Source organism: Globicephala melas, chromosome X (genome assembly GCF_963455315.2).
Source record: "Globicephala melas chromosome X, mGloMel1.2, whole genome shotgun sequence".
Lineage (NCBI taxonomy): Eukaryota > Metazoa > Chordata > Mammalia > Artiodactyla > Delphinidae > Globicephala > Globicephala melas.
Genome location: NC_083335.1, coordinates 123,887,515 through 123,904,234, shown reverse-complemented (window position 1 = coordinate 123,904,234; position 16,720 = coordinate 123,887,515).

Sequence of the window (16,720 nt, the reverse complement as noted above, 5' to 3'; positions counted from 1 at the left end):
AACAGAGAAACAAACAACCCAATCAAAAAATTGGCAGAAGACCTAAATAAACATTACTTCAAAGAAGGCATAAAAATGGCCAATAGGCACATGAAAAGATGTTCAATATTGCTAATTATTAGAGAAAAACAAATCAAAACTACAATGAGGTATCACCTCATACCGGTCAGAATGGCCATCATTAAAAAGTCTACAAGTAATAAATGCTGGAGAGGGTGTGGAGAAAAGGGAACCCTCCTGCACTGTTCGTGGGAATGTAAATTGGTGCAGCCACTATGGAGAACAGTGTGGAGGTTCCTTAAAAAACTAAAAATAGAACTACCATACCACCCAGCAATCCCACTCCTGGGGATATATCTGGACAAAACTATAATTAAAAAAGATACATTCACCCATATGTTTATAGCAGCACTATTTACAATAGCCAAAACATGGAAACAACGTAAATGTCCATTGACAGATGAATGGATAAAGAAGATGAGGTGTGGGTATATATATACATGTATGTACGTATGTAATGGAATATTACTCAGCCATAAAAAGAATGAAATAATGCCATTTGCAACAACATAGATGGACCTAGAGATGATCATGTTAAGTGAAGTAAGTCAGAAAAAGACAAATACCATATGATATCACTTATATGTGGAATCTAAAACATGACACATATGAACATATCTATGAAACAGAAATAGACTCACAGACACAGGAAACAAACCTATGGTTACCAAAGGGGAAGAGCAGGGAAGGATAACTTAGTAGTTTGGGATTAGCAGACATAAACAACTGTATATAAAGTAGATAAACAACAAGGTCCTACTGTATAGCACAGGGAACTATATTCAAATCCTGTAATAAAACATAATGGAAGAGAATATAAAAAAGAATATATGTATGAAACCGAATCCCTTTGCTCTACACCAGAAACTAATACAACATTGTAAATCAACTATACTTCAATAAAAAAAAGAAAATTTTCTTTCTTCTAAAAAATGTTATAAGAATACTTAACAACTTAGCATGGGATTTACACTCTTCACAGATCTTTAAGTGCACAATACAGGATTGTTAACTACAGGCCCCAAGTTGTGCAGCAGGTATCTAGAACCCTCTCATCTTGTATAACTGAAAGTCTATATCCATTGAACAGCAGCTCTCCATTTCCCCTCCCTCTAGCCCCGTCACTTAGAGAAGCTTATACTTTCCTGATAGTTCCTTACAAAGTAAAATAAAATTTGACTCTCTTCTTCTGTGTGTTTGATTATTCTAGGTCCCTCATTTACGTGGAATCATGAAATATTTGTACTTTGGTGACTGGGCTTACTTCATGTATCATAACGTCTTTCAGGTCCATCCATGTTGTTTCAAATGACAGGATTTCTTTCTCTTCTGAGGCTGAATGCTTTGTTGTATGTATGTATGGCATTTTGCTTACCTGTTCATCTGTCAGTGGACACTTAGGTTGTTTCCATATCTTGGCTATTGTGAATAATACTGCAGTGGACATGGGAGTATAGATATCTCTTTGACATCCTGATTTCAGTTCTTTGGGATATATACCCAGAAGTGGGATTGCTGGATCATATGGTAATTCTGTTTTTAGCTTTTTGAGTAACTTCCAAATTGTTTTTCATTGTGACTGTGCCAGTTTAATTCCCACCACAGGATTCCCTTTTCTCTACATCCTTGGCAACACTTATTTCCTGTCTTTTTGGTGATAGCCGTTCTAACAGGTGTAAGTTGATATCTCATTGTGGTTTTGATTTGCATTTACCTGATGATTGTTGATGTTGAGTATCTTTTCATGTGTCTCTTGGCAATGTATATGTCTTTTTGAGAAAATGTCTTTTCAGGTTCTTTGCCCATTTTAAAATCAAGTTATTTATTTATTTGTTTTTTTGCTATTGAGTGTTAGAACTTTCTTTTATATTTTAGATATTAACCCCTTATCAGATATATGGTTTGCAAATATTTTCTCCCATTCATTAAGTTGACTTTTTACTTGTTGATTTTTTTCCTTTGCTGTGGAGAAGATTTTTAGTTTTATGTAGTTCTTCTTGTCTATTTTTGCTTTTGCTGCTTGTGTTTTTGGTGTCATATCCAAGAAATCATTGCCTGGACCAATATTATGAAACTTTTCCCCTATGTTTTCTTCCCGGGGTTTAAGTTTCAGGCCTTAATGCATTTCAAGTTAATTTTTGTGAGTGGTGTAAGATTAGGGTCTGGTTTAATTCATTTACATGTGGATATCTGGTTTTCCCAACACCATTTGTTGAAGAGTTCTCTCAAGTTTTTGAAGTAGATATGTGGATGTAATTATAACCCCGAGGTGCTTACTAATCACTGCACTGGCCGTATTATGCTGTTGCTATCCAGGTGGTATGCTGAGGAGCCCAGGTCGCACACACACAAAGGTACATCACATGCACACAGCACAAATACACGCTCTCAAGGCAGCCTGTAATATGTGCTTGTCGCTGCTGTGACAGCTTCACATTGTTGTTTTCAAAGCCATAGGCTTTCTGTTTTCCTTGCAGAAGATCAGATTTTCCTCTTCTGTTTTTTTTTTTTTTTTTTTGAGATACCCTCGTTCCTTAAGTCTGAGGATTCTTCCTCCTGCAGCTTTACTGGGTAACGGAATAAAGAAGTCGACACTGTCTCATTTCTCTGCTTTGCCAGTCTGTCCAAAACACAGAGAGACTTTTGTTTTGAGGATTTAAAAAAATAATAATAAATTTATTTATTTATTTATGGCTGTGTTGGGTCATCGTTGCTGCATGTGGGCTTTCTCTAGTTGCGGTGAGCAAGGGCTACTCTTCGTTGAGGTGCTTGGGCTTCTCTTTGCGGTGGCTTCTCTTGTTACAGACAGAGCACAGGCTCTAGGCACGCAGGCTTCAGTAGTTGTGGCACGTGGGCTCAGTAGCTGTGGCTCGCGGGCTCTAGAGCACAGGCTCAGTAGTTGTCGCGCACGGGCTTAATTTCTCCGCGGCACATGGGATCTTCCCAGACCAGGGTAGGAACCCGTGTCCCCTGCATTGGGAGGTGGATTCTTAACCACTGCACCACCTGGGAAGTCCCTGTTTTGAGGATTTTTATGCTAATAACTTTAGGGGCTTAAAAAATGGATAAAACATTAACCAATGTACAGTTTCAAGTCTCTTCTTCTTTTTTTTTTTTTTTTTGGCGGTACACGGGCCTCTCACCGTTGTGGCCTCTCCCGTTGCGGAGCACAGGCTCCGGACGCGCAGGCTCAGCGGCCGCGGCTCACGGGCCCAGCCGCTCCATGGCATGTGGGGCCTTCCCAGACCAAGGGCACGAACCTGTGTCCTCTGCATCGGCAGGCGGACCCTCAACCACTGTGCCACCAGGGAAGTCCCTCAAGTCTCTTCCTAAATGTCATCCATGCTTGCTTTCTTTGCATTTTCTTGTGATTCCTTTATTGGAGTGCTTTATGGAAATATTTACCTCTTCAGTTTTATTATCCAGAGGTTAGAGTTTCTCAAATGTACTTTTCCTTTTGCCTCTCCTTTAGTTGTAATTAAAGAATAAATGTGCAAAGATACACAAAAAGTATGGCAACATTTCAGTGAGCAGTTAACATCTGTAGAGCCCAGGCTGGATCAGTCCTTGGTGGTGGTTATCAGGTCATAGATGTTCTGGTTCTCCTCCTTTTCTGGACACTGGGTGGATTTTAGGCCATGTGACATAATTTGGCCAACAAAATGGAGTGGAAGAAACATGATTCCCTTCTGGGTCTCTTCAAGGCAGTGCATGATTCGTCATGTTTCTGTCCTTCTACCTAAGTGATCGTAAAAATACCTGCTGTTTTTGAGCCTTTGTCAACCTGGGTCCTCAAGTGACATTAATGAGTAGGGCTTACTTTGTGTTGGGCAAGGAGCGTGAGTAAATAACAAAGTGTTTTATTCGGTCATTAGAATTTCAGGATTGTCTGTCATACAGCCTAGCTTAGCCGTCCGGCACAGCAGTCTGTGGAAGCTCTCTGTCCTTATACAGGACTCTGTAATGTGCTCTCAGATCCCCCTTCAGGACTGAGGCACTTCTTTCTGCAGCATTTGGGATGGTGATAGCTGGATCCCTTTCTAGGGAGTGCACTTGGTGAGGAGAGAAACGTTGCATACGTCTTCTCTGCCCCCTGAGAACAACTCCCACTCAGTTATTGACAGTTTGGGGGTAGACATGTGCAGTCCCTTTGCCTCAGTTTAGGACAGCTCTGAAGGGCCGTGCAGCTCCAGAGTTTCCCTTTGGGTGCGGGGAGACCTTGGTGTAATGGCTCACAGTTCAACGTTGCTGTGTCCCTCACCTTCCCATAGGTCTCGGTTTTAAGGTGGCTGCTGCCTCGGGTCCCTGCACGTCTCCATCTCAGGGTGTAACTCCCTGGCAAGAACTAAGACAGTCTCGTGTAGTCATCATCAAATTTGGTCTTTTTTTTTTTTTTTTTTTTTTACAGTGACTAATGATAAAATCATTGTGTAAAGGAAGGCTAATTTCACATAATAATGATATTATAATAAATAATTACATTGGTCTCATATCATGTAGTTAAAACGAAGCTTTACGGCCTCCAATAAGTGAGAACAGTGTTCTTGATGTAAATTATGCCGTCACCCAGCACTGAACCGATGGCCCTCGGTCGAGCCATTGTAACAAACCAGAGTGAGTGGTGCTGTTATTTCAGTGCGCTGGTGAAGCCGCTCTGTGGATGCAGTTCAAGAGAAAGGGGCAGGTTTAACACAGAGCACGAGGAGGATTTAGGGTGTGATGCAAAGAGGAATTTCCCCATGCACGTGGGTCATGAGCTTTGCAAGAGCTTTGTTGTGGGTGCTGGTGAAATTGCATATCTTTGGACCATTCACACTTAGGAAAAAGTGTCATCTGCCCGGAACGGTGAAGCTGTAGTGCTTTCGGAAAATGAAGAAAAGTCCTTGATGAGTGGTCTTCTGAGAATGACTTTAGAATTAAAATAATAGTTTAATGGTAACGTGTCCATCGTGCCTTATTCTTTAGGAATGGATTTCAGCTTAAATCACAGGGAAGCCCTTCCGCATGAAAATGATTTCCAGCTAAAATTCCTGCCATGACTCTGCTCCGCTTCTCACCCTATTACCTCTGAAAATCGACAGCTAACCTAATGCCATAAGTTTTGAAGAATTTCTACTAATTTCACCTGATAGAACTAGCTAGAACACCACAGGTCTGCTGGTTCACATGAAAGTAGTGGCAGATCTTTCTTCTGCCACTTCCGGTCTCTGAGGCTAGGCAGAGGCTCCAAAGCAAAGACTGAGTTATAACTTTTCTAGGTAGCTGTTGTAACCCCCTATATTTTTGTTTGGACACCCGACCTCAGAAATATTTGGCAGGAAGAGGGCTGGGTGGGAGCTGGTGGTTGCATGCAGTATCTTGGGGTGGATGGTCACCATAAATAAAATGGAAATGCACCTGGAGGATTGGTTGTACACAGATGCCTTTGGAGCTGAGCGTGGATACTCTGGTGGTGGAAACCCAGGAAATCTCATTTTCAGTATAGAAGGCAAGTGATAAGTGAACATTTGCTGTACGTTGAGATTCAAACCAGAAGCTGTGGATAGCAGTCAGTTGGTCTTAATGTCAGTAAAAGAATGGAATTTGAAAAGTACTCTAAGTGAGTATAGAGTGAAAATGAGCGTAATCCATGCAGCCTCTCTGGGGACAGAAGCCGCAAATGGATGTCTCCTTTACATGTGATAAGTAACGAAGAACAAAACTAAGCAAAACAAAGCCTATGGGAAAAGCTGCAGAATTAAAAGCAATATTACCCTGAAAACTCAGAAGGAGAGTGAATTTCTAATGTTAAGCAAGTCAGGAAATAGAAAAGAATCCTAGAAAACTGTTTGGAATTCAAAATGCACTGCAAGGCAAAAAGCCAGAGAGTGAAGTCCTGAGGGGAAAATAGGATAAAATAAAAACCAAAGGATAACACGAGAAAACAAGATAGGTGAGATAAGAGAGGAGTACACGGAAATAAAACATGTAGTGGTACAGTTAAAATGGGCATCAGAGACAGTTAAGATTGCTTTGAGGTCCAAAACAGAAAAAAAACAAAGACATAATTGAAAAATTGCTTTAGTTTAAAAAAAGTACTCCTAAGAAAATGGGTTGACAATCTATGCAGTATAAGGAGAAAGAACGTTTATATACAAGGCATGAAAAATTCAGTGGAATTTCCATCTGTATCTGCAGCCCCGGGTCTCTCCTTCCTTTTTTAGCTGACATAGCCCTTCATGTATTTTGGGAGCTCTCTACCTGAGGTTGCCAGTCAAATGAAACTGTCACCCAGTGCAAAATTAACCTTGGGATTCAAGCTCTTTGATTAGGATACCCATCCTCTGAACACAGCCTAAGCGAGACCAGTGACATTCATACCTGGACTTCTGTGCCCACAGCCCCCTCTGAGAAGGTCAGAGAGGTCATCCTTTTTACAACACGAGCCTGGGACACAGGTCAAAGTTGTTTAAACCAAGGACGGAGGACTTCCACAAGTGGCATGTTGTGTGCTTGATTTATATCTCTGCCCACAATCTGCCCCCTAAACTAGGTGATAAAGGACTTCTCCATGAGACGTTGTCAAAAAAATTTGGATATGAATATACGTTCAGAAAGAGTCAACAAACAGAGAAACACACAGAGAAAGCTCTATCTATACCGATTTAGACCAGTTTTTTCTTGAAGTTTTTTTAGATTAAAAAACTTAACAATAGGGCTTCCCTGGTGGCGCAGTGGTTGGGAGTCCGCCTGCCGATGCAGGGGACACGGGTTCGTGCCTCGGTCCGGGAAGATCCCACATGCCGTGGAGCGGCTGGGCCCGTGAGCCATGACCGTTGAGCCTGCGCGTCCAGAGCCTGTGCTCCGCAACGGGAGAGGCCACAACAGTGAGAGGCCCGCGTAACGCAAAAAAAAACCAAAAAAAAAAACAAAACAAAACTTAACAATAAACACATCTATAAGACGATACCTGTTGATTTATAAAGTTTATGTAACTTTGAATATTCCATGTAATCATCGTATGGGAAGCTATCCGTAGCAAACATCAAGTGCGTCCAAACACTCTCAGTGTGAATGTTTATGATCTGGTTTTCTACTTTTTGAAAGATTTCCAATTTCCATAAACCTGTGCTACTTTTTTTTAAAAAAAAAAAAAGATAGTTAAAGACGAGAGAAGGCCATCCAGGAAGTACCTGAAGATACTCTGCTGAGGAGCAGCCCTGGATTTCTGGCCACGTGACCTGTCAGGAGGGCCTGGCTTTGTCTTTCTGTCTCCAGAGGATGAAAGTGATATGGAGTCCTTGGCATCGAGATGTGCGTTGGGGCTTTGCCAAGCGTGGGCATCCTCCATGCCCTGTCTGTGCTGATTAAAGAGGAGAAGCTGCCAGCCTCCTTTAATTACTTTGTCATGTCAGCACTGTCCGTGGGTGGTGTGTAATTATCCATCTGTATGGATGACTGATCGTGATCTTTTCCTTAACTACTCTAAGTTCAGTTACCATCATGGAAATCCAACATGTGGGGATATTGTGCAATATTTCTAAATGTAAAAAATAACCGTAATTAACAATTTGAAAAGTATTTACACTCTCTCCTTATCCTATACTATCTTTTTGTGATCCACATGGTATGTAAGCGCCTTACCCCCAAGTCAAGAAACTTAATTTAATTGGGATGACAGACTAATTTAAATTACATAGCACAGCATCAGTCACACAAATGAATCTTATCACTTATTTCAAACCGTGGGCGTGATAGAAGTCCAGAGGAAGGCATGTGATAGTGCTGGAAGTGAAATTCAAATCGAATGTAAATGGAGTTATAGGAGAAAGAGCTGCACCTGGGAACGTGGACACTGCCGTCATTGGAGAGACGCAGATACGCAGCCAGGGAAACTTACTGCAGACAAAAGTCCACTCCCATGTGTGTACTTTCACTTTATAATAATTTACAGGCAGTTTATTGCCTGGACATCTGCCCTTCCTGTCCTGGGGCTCAGGCGGGAGAGGTGATATTTGTGCAGATGTGAATGGATGGGCAAGCCAGCTTCCCACAGTGGGTCCTGGTGCTTCTTCCTTTCTATACAGTTAACACTCAATATCAGATTTAATGAACCAGAAAGTTAAAGAAAAATCAGTTTTGTGGCTAATGAGCTTTTCACATGTTATAAATTTTTAATGGACTTGGTGATCTTTGCACAATTACTGGCAGCTTGAATCCAAAGGATGCGAGGAAGAAGAAATTCTTTCTATTTTCAAGTTGATTTAAAAAATACACAATGCAGGGCTGCCCCGGTGGCGCAGTGGTCGAGGGTCCGCCTGCCGATGCAGGGGACGCAGGTTCGTGCCCCGGTCCGGGAAGATCCCACGTGCCATGGAGCGGCTGGGTCCGTGAGCCATGGCTGCTGAGCCTGCGCGTCCGGAGCCTGTGCTCCGCAACGGGAGAGGCCACGGCAGTGAGAGGCCCGCGTACCGCAAAAAATAAAAACCAAAGAAACACAATGCAGATCTTAAGTTATACATTTCAGAGCCTTGTGTTGTGAATACACAGATGCTTATAAGTCATCAAAAAGATTTCATAAGTAAAATATTTTTGATGGATCAATAATTGGTTAGTTATACAAACCAGACCCATATCAGTAGGGTGGTAAGAAACTAGTAAATTGGGTTTTATGAAATGAAAATATGGTTTGATTGATTTTCGGGCTATCCTACAGTATTGCTTCTTCCTACTCCTCAATGTAGACATTCTCCAGGGAACTGCACTTTCCTTCTTAGCTTCTTTTCCTTAGTTTATCCTTTGATTTAATGGACTTGGCCAAGCTTAAGGTTGCAAATATCTTTGTTGACTCCCCCATTTTTGCCTGTAATTTATTAGTTCACTGTGTACCTTTAAAATATCTACACCGTGCCCATCTGTTTTGTAGATGTAGAGGAAACGGTACTGAACAGTACAGATGGGGTCTCTGCCACCATGGTAGAAGTCAGAATAGAACTTGTTTTGGGGGCATTGATAGTGACCAGAGCATGAGGGGGCTTCTGAGGTGCTGGCAATATTCTATTTCATGGCTCGGTGTTAATTACATGGGAGTGTTCACTTAGTGAAAATTCATCAAGCTGTACACTTAAAAACCTTTCACTGCAGTTCAGTATGTAGAAAACGCACATACTGTACAGTTTGATGAATTTTCACAAATGGAACACAACCAGTAATCTGCAACTAAATGAAGCAATAGAGCCTATTGACACCCTAGAATCACCTGCTTCACTCCTTTCCAGTCACTGACTGCTGTCCTGCTTTAAAAAAGTATGGATTAGCTGTGCTGCTTTTCGTACTCTGTGTATCACGCAGTATGCTCCCTTTGTAATGAGTTCTTTCCCTCCATGTTATGTTTGAGATTCATCCACACTTTTACATGTGGTATGTTGTTCATTCTCATTGTCCAGTAGTATTCCGTGGTGTAAATATAGTGCAATTTATTCATCCATTCAAGGATCGATGGACATTTGGATCATTTCTACTTTTTGTTGTAATGATTAAGGCAGCTGTGAACATGCCGTGCATGTGTTTTGGTGAGCTTACGTCAGCATATCTATTGGGTGTATTCCTAGGAATGGAATTGCTGGGTTCTAGGGGGAGTGTGCGTTTAGTCTTATTTGATACTGCCCAATGGTTTCCCCAAACGGTGCAACAGTTTATGCTCCAGGAGCATATGAGTGTTGTTGCACATCTGTGCCAACAGTTGGTGTTGTCTGTCTCTTCAGTGTTAGTCGTTCTGGCATGTAAGCTGCACACTTACACAATTGCCTGTACATGTGTTCTACATCAATAAAAAGTTTGCTTTAAAAAATAACCTCATAGATCTTCCCCCTTCTTCTAAAACCTTATCCTTCTTATTTTCTAATAGTTGTTCACCATTATGCTTGGCTTCCAGGATCAGAACCCTAGAATTGTTTGACTCATCTTATGTCCAAACAATTAAGTCAAATCTTAGGCTATTTCCAGGGCATTTCTCAGATCCCACAGCAGCACGGATTGACATTTTCCTGGGGGCTCATGAAATGCTTCCAGGAGAAGAGATCCTTGAGTTACTCTTCAAAGGACAAGTAGGGCTACCATGTAGGCAAAGGTATCCTAAGGGCATATCTGGAAGGGAGAACAGGATGTGTAAATGTGTGGAGAAAGATACTGATATGGTATATGCTTAAGGGTAGTGTAAGCTTTTCAGTATGGTGCGGCCTGGAGAAGGGTGGGAGAGGAGGTCGGAAAGATAGAGAAGAGGCGGATCATGCAGGAGGCTCTGTGTGACGCTGCGCAGTGTGAGCTTCTATGATTACAAAGTGGGAATAACTAGTGATCTCTTAAGTAGGAGAGGGACTTGCTCGTGCATTAGCGAGATCAACATCATAACATAAGGAAAAATAGACTAGAATGATGAGTCCGTTCTTAGGGAGACCAATTAGGAAACACTCGTCATATTCTCTAGATGATAAGCTTTGAAGATCTTAGCAAAAACAGCAATGTGTATGGCGAGGAAGAGATGGTTGTACAGTGTTAAGATGATACAATTGACAGGAGCTAGTGACTGGAAAGGTGATGGAGAAGAAAGATGGTATGAATGACTCTGAAATTTTTTTGCTGTGGGTAATGAGGGTATAGTGATGCCGTGAGTGGGAATTGCATCTTGAGGGTGATGAGAGTAGGGAGGAAGGAAAAATAATGCATCGAGTTTGGACTATGGTGGGGTTGACATGCAAATAAAACATTCAGGTGGAGAAAGTCAAGTAGGCAGTTAAAAATATGATTCTATAGGCTAAGAAAAAGATGGACTAGAGACATGTCATTGGCGGTTGTAGACATTATGGGGGTAACAGAAATGTGAACGAGGTCCTTCTCATCTCAGAAAGGATGAGAGAGATGAGAGTTGAGGATGGAACCCAACCTTTAAGTGGTGGGCAGAGGAATCAGAGCCCATGAAAGAGACTAAAGCTAAAATGTGTGTTGCCTTGACAACCAAGGGAGTAAAGTGTTTCAGAAAGAAGGAAATGGCCAACAATGTCAAGAATTGTGGAACAGTCAAGTAAAACAAGGAACAGAAAGCAAACCATGGTCTTGACAAAGGCACTTTCAGTGGGGTGGTTGCAGTTAAAGCCAGATGAAAACAGATCAAGAAGAAGTGGGAGGTGAAGAAATGAACTTAACAATGACTGTTCTTTCAATGGAGTTCTTTTGTGAAGTCTCTGAAGAGAGGTGAAACGGGAATATAAGTAAAGGAGTCTGAGGCGCTTTTCCATCTCGGTTTTCTAAAACATGTGACACGGTATCATATGGATAGCAAGGATTCAATGGGAGAGAGCTGGAGTGAAATATATATTATTTCTCTTCCCTTTGCTGGCTCATTATAATGGTTTTTACCGACTCATGAGCATGAGATCACTGTTTAAACATATTTTTGCCTCAATACTATAAGTTAGACTTCTGAATTTATGTACTCTAGATTCAAATACATACAAATCTCTGGGTGTCTTTTCCCAGAAATATTGTTAAGTGCTTGTATTTAAATATTTTGTGGGACCTCCAGTTCTCATGAAGAGGTAGATTTTATACTGACTATTGTCGTTATGTATCGGTGATATTATAATTGAGAAGTGGTTTCAGTTAAGTGGAATTTTGAAACGGCAAATGCAGAGAGAAGGAAACGTTGGTTTAAAAACTTGACTAGAATGGTTTTCGCATTCTAGAGCGGAGGCAGAATCCATATGAAGATGAAAGCTGCTCTTCTGCTTAGGAAAACACCGGAATTGTTCTTTTGGTTATAAAGAGCACAGCTACTTGCCTAGGTTGAAAGGGGGAGGTTAAAACAGTGGGAGGTGGAAATGCTCAGCGTACTAGGGCAACATGAATTTTCCACTGTTCCTTTTTGATCCACGGGCTTGAGTGATCCAGGGCTCAGAAAAGAAGGCATGGGTACGGAGAATGTAATTTCGTAATGGCAGAGTTTGTTTTCGTTACTGCTGAATCTCTAGCACATAGACCCAGACCTGGTATATAAGTAAGCTTCTAACAAATGTTTGTTGGATGAATGAAAGATCTTTTTATAGAGTAAGGAAGAGCAGACTCCAGAAATATGGGAAATTTTAATAAGGAATTCTCTGTAAAATAAAGGGTGATGGACTTTTAATGTGGTACCTGATACTCAGTTTTTAGTAATTTTTTTATCCTCTGCCACCATTCCCCTCTTTTTTCCAAGTCTTTGGCAAAGTGTGTCGGATAAGGTAGGGTCGGGTTAGTGGTGCTTTAAGAAAGGAGAAGGGGGCTGGGGGAGGGAGGCAGGGGAGAAGGCCCAGGGATGACAGCAGGTAGGTGAAAGGTCACAGACGCTGTGAAAGCAGGTAAGCAAGAACTCAGAGTAAGAGGTGATGGGCCACAGCCCAGAGATCCTCAGCCTCGGCCTCAGAGTCTGAAGAAATATTTGATAGCAACGTGAAGTTCCCGCAGAAACGGGTGCACGTTTATTTATCTGGGCATCAAAGAAAACAGTGGTAGAGGATCGGTACATACGTTTATACAATTAGGATTTTAAACACACACACAAACACGCACGTGCCACCACACACACTTCCACTCACGCTCTGCCGCAGACACGTTACATGCTGTGCGGTGTCGGGGAGCAGGGAGTAATTTAACACTCGGCCTTTTCAGTGCTCTCGTTTGTCACCGTCGCGTGACGTGAGAGAAGCACGTCAGAAGGGCCATGCAGAGTTCTCCACTTCCCGAGATCTCAGGGCCCTGCCTGTGCGTTCAGCATCTTGAAGGAGAATGAATTCCTGTGGAGAACTCAGAGATGGGGAGTGTGGTTTCCTCCTCACTACCTCCATGGCCCTTCCTCAGGGGCATCAAGGACCAGGTTGGCAAGCCACTGAAATCAGAGCCCGTCGTTGGTGATATATCTGCATTTGGGCAGGTCCTTTCTTAAGACTGTATCTTAACTGTCCCCACGCCCACCCGCCCCCCAGTTTCAACCACTTGGTGGGAAGTGAGTGGTGCTGGTGAGACAGTTCGTGGAGAAGGAGCCTCAAAGCATTTCTTAAATCCTCTGTTGGTAGAAAAGGACACCCTGCTACGTTGGGAAGTGTGGATCGTGGCCCTGGATGGGCGTTTAATTAACTGGATGACCTCGGGCCACATCAGTGGACTCCCTGCGCCGTGATGTCTAGCAGGGTATGGAAGACTTGCTCTCAGGCACGGTCTTACTCAAAAGCTCTGTGTAGAAACCGGAGCTAGCTTCGCATGAAGCTGGTTGATTGGGCACAGCTGGAGGTGGTGCTCATTCCCTCGTGCCCTAGTCTCCTGCAGGACCCCCCTGAGAAAGCCCTCAGAAGTCTTGGGGCCTTTCAGAGCCTGGGGTGGAGCTCAGGGAACTCAGGAACCCCCACGGTCTCACTTAGCAATAACAGCCTTGCTTTGTTTGTGGATGCTTGGGCTGCCTGCATGGAGTCTACCCAGTTAGATCAGGGCCCCCTGGGATGCGAACTAGTGAGTTTGGTTTTAGGCTGGATAGGTGGAAGTTCAGGATGTCAGCTCACCTGAAACATTAGGCAAGTCCTATCACCAAAAATGTGAGGAATGGTGTGGGCCAACCGAGGCTTTTATTGTCCTACTTAGAACTCTGCAGGAGAAGGATTGCATAAATGCCATCCGTTATCTGCACCTCCGATGTGGTGGAAAGTCAGCAATAACCTTCATTGTGCTCGTCCTAGGAGTTTTACTTCCGGTGCTGTGTGGGTGAGTTATACACAGGGATGCACAACGAGTGACTCTTGTTAATATAAGAGATTTTCTCAGCACCTCTGAAGAAAATGGGATATGTGAGTGTTGGTATTTTAATCTGATTATATGTCAGATTTTGTTCCTTAAGCAATCAGCCAAGTGGAAGAAGAAAAAAAGCAAAACAAAATCCAGCTTTTGTTATATTGAAGGACAATAAAATGACAGTAAAGATCTAGAAATATACAAACAATAGCAAAACACAGCTAGACAATTCCATAGCTGCAAGCTGCATGGTAGAAGTCTGTACGAAGGGCGTAATATTATGCATAAGGGAGAAAAATTACGTGCTTTTATGTTAATTGGATTCAAGGGACAGTAGTATTTCCCTAAAAGACAGACAAGGAGGTTGCAATGGCACGTCAGTGGAGAGAATTGACAAGGCACATTCGTTCAGTGACACTACATTTTTGTGCCCTCTGAGCACTGTTTTAGCTGAATCCCACAAAACCTGGTATGTTTTATTAACATATGAACATATGTTCATTAACATTCACTTCAAAATATTTTATAACTACAGTTGTCATTTCCTTTCTGGCCTTCGGGTTATTTAGATGTATGTTGCTAGATTTAAAAATATTTGAAGATATTATATTTATCTTGTTTCGTGATTGATTTCTATTTTAATTCCATCGTAGTCTGAAAAACGTCATCTGTATCATTCCAGTTGCTTTCAGCTTATCTTATGGCCCAGCACATGGTCTGTCTTGGTGAATGTTCCAAATGCCCTTGAAAGAAATGTGTATTATCCAGTTGTCATTTGTATCTGTCTTCTATAGATATCAATTCAGTCAACTTGGTTAATAATGTTGTTCAATATTTCATGTTAACAGAGAAAAATGTAGAATGTTTAGACAGTCTTCAAAGGTAATGTCACAGCATGGTAAGGATAATTGGATAATTTGTCAGTCAAACAAAAACACCTGCTCACTCAATAAAGCCAAACTGAACCCATCTTTTTATTATTGAGGTAAGAAATAAGGGTATTTTATTTAGATTATCTAAATTGACCACAAATAACTTAAACTTCCAATTTACTTTTAAATTACAGTGAGATGATGATTCTGGACTTTATAGTTAAAAACAGCTATTCTAAGGACACCAAATACTGGTAATATATCAATATCTGTATTTGTCAGACAGGAAAAAAGGATAATATTTACACAAAAATACATTCTGCATTTTACATAGGCATTCTACAACTCTATTAACAAGCTGCTCCTGGACCATGTAAAATATGACACAGTTTTCAGTATTCTGACATAATACATTTTACTAGTTTCCTGTTGTGTAAACTGGTTAAGCACATTAATCAGACATGTGCTGGTAATGCTGATCTAAGACTGCTGAAACGTATAACAATCCATACTTTTACCTCCATCTTTTCAAAGAACAAACTGTTTTAGTTGAATTTTAAATTTCACCAGATACTTTAAAAAATGGTCTTTCCTTCTTGTTCATTTGCATAGTTGCTGTCCTCTACTATAACACTAGAAATATGCAAATAGCTTGGATCTCATAACTCTTTCCTGTATAATTTTGTAGCACATACGTTGGCATCTTCCCTTTCCATGTACTAGTTTTCTGTCACAATATCAAGTAGACTCTGTATAACAGGGATGCTTTCCCTAAACATGGGTCAAACTAAAGTTTGCTAACATGCTAAAGAAGACACTTTTAGTTCCATCTGTCCATCCTTATGCGTATGTACCCACTGTCTCATCCATACAGAAAGCATTCCATTGAAACTTGTGACCATGTACTTGTGGCCATTTTTTATCTTTGAGCTACACAAGGTTGTGTTGGGGTCACAAGAAACACTGCTGCATGAGGAAAATAGAATATATTTTTAGTCCCAAAGAATGGGCAACTCCTTTGAACTCTTGCCTTTGCAGGCAGTTGGAATTGCATTTGGTATCTGAAGGAGGATGGAGCTCACAGGCATTGTACAACTCCGCTGTTTATCAGATGCCAGTGGCATTTCTCAAAGTCAAAAACGCATTCACACTGGACGGCTTTCTAATCGACTGTGACACACCAAGCGTGTTTGTCAGAGCCCAGGGTGTTTAATGCTTTGGAAATCAATGACCACCATGCTCCTACTGTTTAACCTTTACACATGAGTCAGGTCACTGACGGGTTTGTTCCAGCCAAGAAAGGTTTTGACACCAAACCAAAATATCTGACACATTACATGGCAATGAATTGTCATTGAGCTTGGTGGTTCGCCCCCAGGATACTTTTGGATATTTATAGAGTAGTCTTTTATTGCCCTGATGATTGGAGGGTTTTACTGCATCTAATGGGGGATATGACGAGCCCGAAAAATACCATAAACAATGCAGCATGATAATCCAGATGTCATTTTGACATCCAAGTAAGTAAAAAAAAAAAAACTATAATTGTCTAAAGCTAGAATCACACAATTTTACATGTAAAGGAAAAATTTTCCCCACAATTTTAATATGTATTGGATTTTTCCAGATTGCAACTCTTATGTAATTTGATGGTAGACTATACATTGTTTTATTCATAAGTTTTACACACAATTTTTCACCATTTTGGGAAATCCTGTCGACGAGAGCATTGCCAGTCATAGTGGTTGAGTTGCCATTTACTTATACTGTTTCATGTAATTTCTATTGCTTTACAGTCACACTTGACAGAGAGGTTTTTTTGACTTCTGTATTCCATTCTCTATAGTGACCTGCAACTGTGCAGGGAGAATAGCACCTTAGAAACTCGATCAGAGTTAAGAAAGAATTACGGATACATCAGAGATTAAATAAAGACATTAACTAATTTAAAATAGACATACCAGTGTTGTCTACACAAAATTTAGGAAGGAGCTGGG